Here is an 11,747-nt window from a genome sequence, read left to right on the forward strand (position 1 = left end):
CTGAGGTTATTGTCGGCTTTCTTTACAACTTACCTTTTCATGGAGCGGGAGCGGTGTCACCCCGTATAGGTTGCATGCCGATGATTCCCGCAGGATGGATCGGATCTGCGGATTGGGGAGCATAATGGATCGGAGTCTGTGACGGGAGTGACTTTGGGTGGGGGGCCCATGGAACACAGCTCACTTTGGAGAGGTGGGGAAATCCCTGTCTCAGCTCCCCATATCCCTCTTATGTGTAAGTCACACTTTGCCTGTTAGGGGTGCAGGGTGAGATGTTCTCATATTGTATAGATATGTATAGGTGGGGTGGGGGGTTGGTCATTGTTTGGTGTTATGTGGTTGCATCCCATTGTTCTATTGTTTGTCTTGCTTGGGAGCAAACTATTATGGGATGTATGTTTGTGTATTGGCTTGGTGGGGGGTGTCTGCTGATGTGTTTCTTGTTGCTAGATGTGGTTTGCCCCGCCCTGTGTCCTTATGCAGGAAGGGGAGAATTGTTCCCTTGAATGTCTATATCTTGTGTCTGTGTTAAAATAAAACCGTCTATTTCCTGGTTTCCTTCAAGTCTGTTTGTCTAGTCTTCTATGGCCAGCGGTGGGGTCTGTGGACGGTGTTTGGACATGGAAACGGGAGTCTAACGGAAATACCTTAGTGCAGTCGGGGTCCGGTTCCGTTACAGAGTCTGATCCATTATGCTCAATCCGCAGATCCGATCCATTCTGCGGGATCATCGGAGGGGGTGTCACCAAGTGTTATCGCACCGGGTGACACCAACCCTAGGGATGCCCCTGTGCAGGGGTGCCAAAATTTTTGGTCATAACTGTATGTCCTCACAAGAGAAATCCCTTGATGCCATTTTCAGATATATTGCCTTCAGAAAAGCAACACCGAGAGTTTTCTTTTCTCCAAAATTTCATTTAACTTTGGGAGAGTTGGCAAAATTTGTCTTTTTTTGGGGACATGCAATGACACCAACAAGGAAGGTGAAACTAAGTTGGATTTTGGTATTTTTTTAAGCATGCAGTGAATGTAAGGGCATGTTTGCTGGGGGATTATAAAATGTCCTTCGGTTGTGTTGAGGTAGCTCTGCACCACTCTTTCAGAAGACAAGAAAAATCTATTGAATGTGACATTTGGAGCTCTTGTTTTACGATTTTGGCTGCTAAGAATATTAGTCACTTTGTGAGGACCAGAGACTCTTACAAACATCAGATTGGATTCAGGGCTCATGTACACTGCAGCTGATAAACTCACGTTTAGGAGCTGTTCTGCTTTTTTTCAGCAGCCCCTGAACTCTCCCTAATGTTTTCCTATGTGTCCATGTACACATCGTCGTTTACAGGCATTTACAGGCATTTGAGTTTACAGTCGTTTTTTTTAACGCAGAAAACTTGCATTCAGCAGTCGATTTTATCAGCGTTTCAAACGCAAAATGCTTGCAAATGCGTCTAAACGCGGCAAATTGCGTTTATAAGCGTTGCTGTCTGAATTTTTTTTAACTCTTCCAGTTTCCGATGCTGCCTAGAGCCTTTTTTCATCATGAAAAATGCATGCAAAGTGTTTTCAAGGTACTCAGATGGAGAAAACACTGAACACAGGATGTTCCTACCAAGCTTGTCACACATTGTAATGACCAATTCACTCCTCAGACCTCTCCCACCCTTGGAAACAAAAGATATGTTAAAGACCAACCACACCTCAAATTCCTCATGAAGACCCCCTGCCAGGTGGCCTTATTGGCTCCCCCCACCAGACACCTTTCCCACCCTTGGAAACAAAAGATATGTTAATGAGCAACTCACGCCTAATTATCTCAACACATACTGATGTCTCTGCTTCTACTCTCTGTATTTCTCTGAAACAGTCTGAAACAGTTAATAATTTACCACTTTTCAGTGCATTCTGGGCATTTGGGAGGTTCTCCTGTGCTTATCTTTAAAAACGCTTCTAAACACAAACGCACATAAACGCGTTATGCAAATGCAGCTAAACAGACATTTTTAACCTACGTTTTCCAGCAGTCACTTTCCATCGTTCAGAAGTGTCCCGTGTACATGGAGCCTTACTCTAAAAGTGATTATAATTCTACACCCGGTGGGCTCCACTTAGATGCAGTGAAGAAAATAGGTATTTGCTCCCCTGTTGATTTTGAATGTTTGCCCACTCACAAAGAAATGATCGGTCTAAAAATCGAATGTTCGGTGTATTGTAACACTGAGAGACAGAATAGAAACAGAAAATTCAGCAGAAATGCATGTCTAACAAATGATGACTGATTTGCATGTTCATGAGGGAATTAAGTATTTCCTGTAGTTGGCCGCCAGGTTTGCACACATCTCAGGAGGGATTTTGGCCCACTCCTCTTGGCAGATCCTCTCCAAGTCATTAAAGTTTGGTGGCCGACATTTGACAACTCGAACTTTCAGCTCCCTCCACAGATTTTCAACCGGTTGTAGGTCTGGAGACTGGCTAGGCCACTCCAGGACCTTAATGTGCTTCTTCTTGAGCCACCCCTTTGTTGCCTCGGCCATGTGTTTTGGGTCATTGTCATGCTAGAACACCCATCCACGACTCATATTCAATGCCCCGGCTGACGGAAGAATGTTTTCACTTAAGATATGATGGTAAATTACCCCGTCCATCATTCCTTTGATGTGGTGCAGTTGTCCTGTCCCCTTAGCAGAAAAACACCCACAAAACAGAATGTTTCCACCACCATGTTTGACAGTTGGGATGGTGTTCTTGGGGTCATAGGCAGCATTCCTCCTCCTCCTAACAGTTGAGTTGATGCCAAAGAGCTGGATTTTGGTCTCCTCTGACCACAACACTTTCAACCAGTCCTCCTCTGCATCATTTAGATGTTCAGTGGCAAACTTCAGACGGGCCTGGACATGTGCTTTCTTGAGCAGAGGGACCTTGCGGGCACTGCAGGATTTCAGTCCTTGTCGGTGTAGTGTGTTACCAATTGTTTTCTTGGTGACTGTGGTCCCGGCTGCCTGGAGATCATTGACAAGATCCTCACGTGTAGTTCTGGGATGATTCCTCACTGTTCTCATGACCATTGACACTCCACGAGGTGAGATCTTGCATGGTGCACCAGACCTAGGGAGACTGACAGTTGTTTTGTGTTTCTCCCATTTGTGAATGATTGCACCAACTGTTGTCACCTTCTCACCAAGCTGCTTGGCGATAGCCAGCCTTGTGTAGGTCTACAATCTTGTCCCTGACATCCTTGGACAGCTCTTTGGTCTTTGCCATGGTGGAGAGTTTGGAATCTGATGGTTTGGTTGCTCCTGTGGACAGGTGTCTTTTATACAGGTAACAAAATTAGATTGCAGCACTCCCTTTAAGAGACTGCTTCTAATCTCAGCTTGTTATCTGTATGAAAGACACCTAGTAGCCAGAAATCCTGCTGAATGATAGGGGATCAAATACTTATTTCCCTCATGAACATGCATATCAGTGCATCATTTGTTAGACATGCATTTCTTTTGATTTTTTTTGTTGCTAGTCTTTCTCTGTGTTACAATACACCTAACCAGTCGATTTTTAGACTGATCATTTCTTTGTGGGTGGGCAAACGTTCAAAATCAGCAGGAGATCAAATACGCATTTCCTTCACTGTACCATTTTCACCGTTAAAATTCTTTTATTTGGATGTTGCTTATATTTTGTTTTTTTTTATATATATTCTCTAAATATTTCTTGCACTGATTTTTTTGGGTGGAGATAGTTCATCAACAGACAAGAAAAGCTGCTGTGTGTGGCAGTTGGAGCTCTTGTTTTATAACTGAAACTACTAAAAATACCAGGAGTCACTTTTTGAGGATCGGGGACTCATGCAAACAACAGATTTGACGTACCCCTAAAGTGATCCAAACTCTACACCGAAGACCAGACCAACTCCACTTAAGTAATATTTTCACATTTAAGATCCTTTCATTTTGATTTGACATATGTCTGTTTAATGTATATTTCTGTAAAAATGTATTTGCTATTTTTCTTTGCTTTTTATTAAAATGATATTTAAAAATGGTTATCCTGATCCTCCGAATGCTCCAACTAGAAATTAAGAACTTTGCTCTTTCAAGAAGCTACCATGATGAAATTTCTGTTAACAATCCTTTCTTGGTGTGGCAGAGATTGATAGATGGAATTGCAACAGCAGATTCTGTTGGAGGTGCACCACCCCAGCTAAAACACGGGGTGGTGGCTACTTAGATCATTTTCCCATGTGCTGGAAAATCTCTCTGCTAATTGTGTGATCATCAAAATCCAGTGTGCTTTTTTATTTTCTAAAATATCATGGTTGACTTGACATACCCTTTAACCGCTTAAGGACCACCCTATAGCAGATATACTGCTACAGGGCAGCACCTGTGCACAGAATCATGTATATATATGTGATTTTGTATTTCTGGATAGGGGGCGTGCGCGAGCCATGGACGCGCCTTACCCATGCCGCCATTCGCGGCTGTGGATGTCAATCACCGGGTCCCGGGTGGCTCTTAGGAAGAGATCGAGACCACAAAATGCGTTAGCCTGTTAGAAGTCCAGGGTTCCATTTTTTTGGATTTATATGCAATGTGAATTGAACACAACTGTTTAGTGAGATGTGCCTTTGACCTGCATGCCTATTGTGAGTACAATACTTACTTTTTATCCTTCCAATACATTTTTTACAATAATGCACTAGGCTGGTGTGCCCTCTGTTTGTTTTTCTTTGCCTCCTACTACACGGCGACACCTGTACGCAGAATCACGTATATATACGTGATTTTGCATTTTTGGGTAGGGGGCGTGCCTTAGGCGCGCACGCGCCCTAACCGCGCCGCCATTTGTGGCAGTGGATGTCAATCACCGGGTCCTGGCCAGTAATTACCTACCGGCACCCGGTGATTACCGAGCATCTCCGATGGGGAGGAGGACTGTTTTTGTTTACAAACAATCGTCTTCCCTGTCAGCTCAGGCACACTGCTCTGGATGGCCGTGCACAGTACAGTCATCCTGATCAGTGTGCTTACAGTGAAGCACACCCCCCCGCCCCCTAGTAAAACACTCCCTGCACACAGTTAACCCTTTGATTGCCACTCACATTAACCCCTTCCTGCCCAGTGCCATTAGTACAGTGTCAGTGCTTTTTTTTAAGCACAGATCACTGTATTGGTGTTACTGGGGTGTCAATCAAAAAATTAGATTTTTAAAATTTTTTTACTGGACATGTTTAATAGCAAAAAGTCCAAAATATAGTTTTTTTTCTCAGATTTGGGGATGTCACTAATGTACTGATCACTTTTCTCCTTGCTGGAGGTTCTGATGTGAGGAAGCAAACCCTTGCCTTTACCAAGATTGTCGCCTCAATTTAGATACCGTGCAGAACAAGTCGTGGTAAATCGGTAATGGGAAAAGTTCAGTTACATGGAGACCATAGGTAATATTCAGTTCTTTATCTTCTGGTATAGGTTCCAGAACTCAGTTTCTTTTTACGCTCCTGCAGTCTAGCTAGGCTTTATCTCTCAGGTCTAATGGACCTCTAATTTGTTCACTTCACACTTGGTGTCATTCAACCCTGACCTCTAGTGACAGAATGTGATCAATATGGGGGACAGTACTGGAAAGGAGGTAAGTACTTCAACCAAGGCTGATTTTTGTTTCCAACACTGGCTGCAGGTCCTTTTAAAAGAAAATGGCCGGAGATTGTGTTGGGAATATATAAAACATTTTCAAGGGATTGCTTAGGGTAATATGACTACAGTTGTGTGTTCCCTTCTTTACGGCTCAGCCACGGCACTAATGGATGTCACTCTTCCTCCTTAAAATGGCTCAGTGAACAGATCAGCAAACAAGGATAATATAGTGCAGTAATATATTATCGTTGTTTGCTGATCTGTTCACTGAGTGACATCCATTAGTGCCGTGGCTGAGCTGAAATCAGGTGTAAGGAGCAGTTCCTTCCCCATCCGCTGTGCTGGATTGGTTTGCTGGACATGTGTGGAGTGCAGGGGCGGACTGACAACTCATGGGGCCCCCGGGCAATAGGGGATCATGGGGCCCCTGTGTCCTTGCCCAAACTCAAAAAATCCTATGAAAAAGGTACCAGGGGCATCTCATGGGGCCCCCTAATGTCCCCGGGCCCTCGGGCAGTGCCCGAGTTTCCAAATGGTCAGTCTGCCCCTGGTGGAGTGATTCCCCTGTTATGAGTGTACCAGTGGAGCCCCTTCCTGTCCTGACCAGATCCATGATGACCACCAGGGTATTGCTTGGAAGTGAATACTTCATGCGCAGATTACTTGCGCTCCTGGTAAGAGCAAGCACATACTCACCGTTTACCACCTGACGTCACGAGCACTGGAGCCATTCCTACCACTATTGGGTTTTTGAAATTTGAACTCGTTTTCATTCAGTCACGATTGCATTTGATTATAGACTATTGAACACCTTATTTATACGGATACATCTTTAGGTGCGCTATCCATTGTACCCATTCCTGTTCACAGCTCACTATTTATCCAGCATTACTGGATCACTTCATTGTTGGCACTATATAGGCACTTTCTATATATATTTTTTTATTAGTGCAATTATTTATTGGTACAATATTTTTAGTATTCTATCTATTATATGAGTGCAATATTCTATTGGTGCAATATTTTCAGTAGTTTATGAATTGTATCTATTGGTGCAATAATTTCATCTATTTTATTAGTGCAATATTCTATTGGTGCAATACTTTCATTTACGCAACATCGGTGCATTCATTTCATCTATTTTATTAGTGCAATACTCTATTGGTGCATTATCTCTAGCATCATTAGCCCGTATTTCTGACTAGTGCTGCATAATTGTTTTATGATTTTGATTGAAGGATTCAGGGGTTCTATCCTTTTATGTGAGCAGCTTTTAGATTTGTTTTACTATTACTGTGCTCTCACCTACTACCTCTACATATATTCTTATGATGGACACTAATAGGCAGCACTGATGGGCACTGCCAAGTGGCACTGATGGACACTGATGAAGCACTGGTGAGCACTGATAGGCAGCACTGATGGGCACTGATGAGGTGGAACTGATGGACACTAATAGGCAGCACAAATGGGCACTGCCAAGTGGCACTGATGGGCACTGGTGAGCACTGATAGGCAGCATTGATGGGCATTGCAAGGTGGCACTGATGAGCAATGATAGGTGGTACTGATAAGCAGCACTGATGGGCATTGATGAGGCACTGGTGAGCTCTGATAGGTGGCACTGATATGCAGCACTGATGGGCACTGCCAAGTGGCACTGATGGGCACTGATGAGGCACTGGTGAGCAATGATAGGTGGTACTGATAGGCAGCACTGATGGACACTAACAGGCTGCACTGATGGGCTTGGATAGGCTGCACTGACGGGCACTGATGGGGCTTGCACTGTCAGCCAGAGCACTGATAATCAGTGCACTGATTATCAATAAAAACAATGTCCTGAAAGGCTTGCCATTAACGTCTCTCTTTTTTGCTCACAGACACAGTGTGGGAGGAAAGGAAATGCCGATGACCGGCAAGCCTGTTTACATGCGATCAGCTGTTATTGGGCACAGCTGATCACATGGTAAAGGGCTGCTGTAATTGGCCCTTTACCCCAATCTCTGATCAGCTGTGTCCAAAAGACACAGTGGTCACAGACAGGGGCGGACTGACAACTCATGGGGCCCCCGGGCAATAGGGGATCATGGGGCTCCTGTGTCCTTGCCCAAACTCAAAAAAGCCTATGAAAAAGGTACCAGCGGCATCTCATGGGGCCCCCTACTTACCAAGTTTCCAAATGGTCAGTCCACCTCTGGTCACAGAGCATCCAATATGCGCCACAGTGGGTACATGGAAGGTGGTGTTGATAGCCGTCCTCCCAGAACTGGACAACCACGCTGTAACCATCTTTCGACTATAGCGCGATCAGCAAGTGGTTCTAATTGCCGCGTTCCTCTGCAGTTGACTTGAAAATGACAAAAATGTTTCTGAAGCTTCTGGTGAGATGGTATGTGACTCCGGTGACAGCGAGGAGATTCGGAGCAGATGCGTCGACTGTTTCTTGGAGGGGGTGCGATGCTCCTGGAACCTTTGCACACATGTGGTGGACCTGCCGTAGAATAAAAGTTTTTGGGAAAGACTAGCTTTAGTTATCTAGGACATAATGGGGCGGGAGTTACTCGTGTAGCCCTGGAGAGTTTTGTTCCATTGCACTGAAGTACCTGTGCAGACAAGCAAGATAAAAGAAGAACAATCAGCGCAAAAACTGCCACCATTCAAATTGGTTAAAGAATTGTCCATAAAGTCCAATAAATAGGACTGCAAAAAGGTCCATGGGGCACTAGGGCAAGCTTCCTATAGTAGTAGCAGAACTCTGTATGAATGAAGAAGAAAAGAAAAGAAGCGCCTCTAAGTGTAGTATAAACCACTATTTATTAGGAGTCAAATGTAGAACAACTCACATTTCTTTGTGATAAAACAGACTTATAGGGTACAGTCTCATAGAGGTAGAGGAACGGCTGTGTCCTGGCTATGACAGCCGCATCTGCGCTTAGGAATTGTGGTAACAGGAGAAGAAAAGCCGGCAGGCACGTAGCATCTCCTAAAGATGGTGTATGGAACGCATGTTGAGGTGTAACGTCGGCGTGATGACGTCAAGGACCAGCATGCATAGCGACGCGTTTCAGAGCATGCGCTAACCTCTGAGGGTGGAAGCACGCTCCTTTGTCAAGCTAAAGGGGCAAAGGCTGAGACCGTCCTCATTTATAAAGGACTAATTACAATCTTTCAGCTCTCCAGACAGGACCTGTCTGATCCCCAGGCCAAGGAAAGATAATAATATTATTATACAGTATTTATAAAGCGCCAATAGTTCGCTCAGCGCTGTACATTACAAAGTGGGGCAGAACATGTGACAGAACAATACCAATACAATGCAAAACATGAGGGGATTGAGGGCCCTGCTCTTTCGAACTTACAATCTAGGAGGGAGGGGATGGTGGCACAGGAGGAGATAGCTGTGGGGGATGGAGTGGTAGGAAGAGTGAAGGAGGTCGGCAAGTTAGCAGGGGGTAGGCTTCCCTGAAGAGGTGGGTTTTCAGGGTGCGCCTAAAGGAGAGGAGAGTAGGTGATAATCTGATGGGTTGGGGCAGGGAGTTCCAGAGGATGGGTGACACCCTGGAGAAGTCCTGGAGGCGGGCATGGGAGGTGGAGACCAGGGAACTAGAGAGAAGGAGGTCTTGTGAGGAGCGGAGTGTGCGTGCTGTGCGGTACTTGGATATTAGGTCAGTAATGTAGTTCAGGGCAGTATGGTGGACAGCTTTGTACATCAATGTTAGGATTTTGAATTTGATCCGTTGCGCAATTGGAAGCCAGTGGAGGGATTGGCAGAGGGGGGTGGCGGAGATGGAGCGGTTGGAAAGGTGAATGAGTCTGGCAGCCGTATTCAGGATGGACATAATATGAAAGATAATAAGCAGGAACAAGTATACATGATTAGTGGGTATTTGCACTTTGATGGGGTGTGGAGCACATCAGAGATCACGTTTTTGGTGGATACTCCTTGAAAGAATGATTTGGACTTTACTTTATGATATGAACTAATTTTTTTCCACTTTTGCACTATTTTGGTGGAAGTGTTATTTATTATTTATTTTTATTGTTCATTTGCTAAATGTATGATTTATATTTATGTATGAATTTTTTTATTGTTTTATATCTTACACATATTTGGGGATTTAATTGCATCTCATTAGTGAGCGTTGTTTATGGTGGTTTTACACTTATGTTCCTTTAAAACAAGGAATAACTGTGTAGATGGAAGCAAGACACAAGGGAGCGGGGTTTCTATCTTTTTTTTTCCTGGGTTTTTTTTTTGGGGGGGGGGAGGGCGTATCTGGGATCTGGGGTGTTGATTTGAAGTGAAACTATTTATTTGGCATATATTTAATTATACTTGTAATATTTTTGGATGTATTTTTTTTTTTTTGTTTTAGATGTCGAAATTGAATAATAATAAAAAAAAAGGAGAACAGAATAAAAGAAGTACCATTGCTTACTATGTAGCAGGGCAAAGCTGGCTGCTTCTCAATCTAAAAATAAACTCTTTTTAAATCCAACGTAAATTTAAACCGGTAAATATTAAGCTGATTATATTTATTTTCTCGTATTCTTTCACTGTGGGGACACTTCCTCTTTCCTTCCCACATGTGTAAATTTCAGATACACACAGCCCCATACAGAATCCTAAAGTGATGAAATTTCTGCTTCTTTTTTTTTTTCCATCACATCGACTTTTATTTACCTTATTTTCCAGCGTATAAGACGACCCCCTACTTTTCCTGTTAAAATATAGGGTTTGGGCTATACTCGCCGTATAAGACTACCCCTCTTCCAACGTACACCAAATAAAAATCAAAAAACCTCAGATTTGATTTCAATATGGTATTTCAGTATGGTATTCCAATGATGGGGCACTATTCCTCCCACTGATACCAATGATGGGACACTATTCCTCCCACTGACACCAATGATGGGGCACTATTCCTCCCATTGAAACCAATGACGGGGCACTATTCCTCCCACTGACACCAATGATGGGGCACTATTCCCCCCACTGATACCAATGATGGGACACTATTCCTTCCACTGACACCAATGATGGGACACTATTCCTCCCATTGAAACCAATGACGGGGCACTATTCCCCCCACTGATACCAATGATGGGGCACTATTCCTCCCACTGACACCAATGATGGGACACTATTCCTCCCACTGACACCAATGATGAGACACTATTCCTCCCACTGATACCAATGATGGGACACTATTCCTCCTACTGACACCAATGATGGAGCACTATTCCTCCCATTGATATCAATGATGGGGCACTATTCCTCCCACTGACACCAATGATGGGACACTATTCCTCCCATTGACACCAATGATGGGGCACCATCATTATTATCAGTGTGTGAGGAATAGTGTCCCATCATCAGTGTCAGTGGGAGGAATAGTGCCCCATCATTGATATCAGTGGGAGGAATAGTACTCCATCAGTGTCAGTGGGAGAAATAGTGCCCCATCATTGGTATCAGTGGGGGGAATAGTGCCCCATCATTGGTGTCAGTGGGAAGAATAGTGCCCCATCATTGGTATCAGTGGGAGGAATAGTGCCCCATCATTGGTATCAGTGGGAGGAATAGTGCCCCATCATTGGTGTCAGTGGGAGGAATAGCACCCCATCATTGGTGTCAGTGGGAAGAATAGTGCCCCATCATTGGTATCAGTGGGAGGAATAGTGTCCCATCATTGGTATCAGTGGGAGGAATAGTGCCCCATCATTGGTGTCAGTGGAAGGAATAGTGCCCCATCATTGGTGTCAGTGGGAGGAATAGTGCCCCATCATTAGTATCAGTGGTAGGAATAGTGCCCCATCATTGGTGTCAGTGGGAGGAATAGTGTCCCATCATTGGTGTCAGTGGGAGGAATAGTGCCCCATCGTCGGTGTCAGTGGGAGGAATAATGCCCCATCATTAGTATTAGTGACACCAATGATGGGGCACTATTCCTCCCACTGACACCAATGACACCTGCTGGCCCCTGTTCCAGCATGTTGCTGCTGCAGTCAGCATACGTGGTTGCAGCAGCACCATCTACACGGCACACTTACCGGCCGCTCCTTCACTCGATGTTCGCGGGGCCGCTCAGCTCCGCTCCTCGCAGGTGAGGATGC

This window comes from Staurois parvus, unplaced genomic scaffold (assembly GCF_062004578.1).
Source record: "Staurois parvus isolate SC_StPar_1 unplaced genomic scaffold, SC_StPar_1.0 ptg001352l, whole genome shotgun sequence".
Classification (NCBI taxonomy): domain Eukaryota; kingdom Metazoa; phylum Chordata; class Amphibia; order Anura; family Ranidae; genus Staurois; species Staurois parvus.